A 1191-nucleotide genomic window follows, 5' to 3' on the forward strand; every position below is an offset into this window, starting at 1 on the left:
CTCCTGCCTCCGCCTCCCAAGTAGCTGGGACCACAGGCGCCCGCCACAACGCCCGGCTATTTTTTGGTTGCAGCCATCATTGTTGTTTGGCGAGTCCGGGCTGGGGATTCGAACCCGCCACCTTAGGTGTACGTGGCTGGCGCCTTAGCCGGTTAAGCTATAAGCGCCGAGCCTGCTTCATCTTTCTATGAACTCATGCTTTCAGTTCTCTGGGTAAATACTTAGGAATGCCATGGCTGGGTCACAGGATGGTATATGTTTAACTTTTTAGCAAACTGCCAAGCTGTTTTCCAAAATGGTTTTACCCTTTTACATGCTCACCCGTGGATTAGGAAAGTTCTACATTCTTTTCAATCCTTGGTCAGGTCAATCTTTTTCATTTTAGCCACTGTAAAAGACAGCAATAGGGTTTTATGATGGATTTGAGTTACATTTTTCTTTTTTTCTTTCATTTTTTGCAGTTTTTGACCGGGGCTGGGTTTGAACCCGCCACCTCCAGCATATGGGGTCGGCGCCCTATTCCTTTGAGCCGCAGATGCCACCCAAAATTTTAATTTGTCTATTTAATCTTTTTTTTTCAGTCACATTTTTCTAATGACTAATGACAATGATCATCCTTCCAGGTTCTTATTTGTTACCCATGTATATTGGGTGGTTTTTGTTTGTTTTTCTTTTTTTTTGAGACAGAGTTTCACTTTCTTACCCTGGATAGAATGCCATAGTGTCACAGCTCACAGCAACCTCAGAGTCTTGGGCTTAAGCAATTCTCTTGCCTCAGCCTCCCAAGTGGCCAGGACTACAGGCGCCCCCACGATACCCGTCTATTTTTAGAGACGTGGTCTCGCTCTGGCTCTAGCTGGTCTCGAACCTGTGAACTCAGGCAATCCACCTGCCTCAGCCTCCCAGAGTGCTAGGATTACAGGCGAGAGCCGTGGCACCCAGCCATGTATCTTGTTTGAAGTGTCTGTTCAAAAGAAGTTTGTAAAGAAGAGAAATGACTTTTGGAGGCCTAGGCAAGTGGATTCCTCGAGCTCAGGAGCTCAAGACCAGCCTAAGCAAAAGTGAGACCCTGTCTCTACTAAAAATAGAAAAAGTAGCCAGGTGTTGTGGCAGGTGCCTGTAGTCCCAGCTACTTGGGAGGCTGAGGCAAGAGGATCACTTGAGCCCAAGACTTTGAGGTTGCTGTGAGCT

Source organism: Otolemur garnettii, unplaced genomic scaffold (assembly GCF_000181295.1).
Source record: "Otolemur garnettii isolate 467f Iridium unplaced genomic scaffold, OtoGar3 scaffold00074, whole genome shotgun sequence".
In the NCBI taxonomy this organism is placed as follows: domain Eukaryota; kingdom Metazoa; phylum Chordata; class Mammalia; order Primates; family Galagidae; genus Otolemur; species Otolemur garnettii.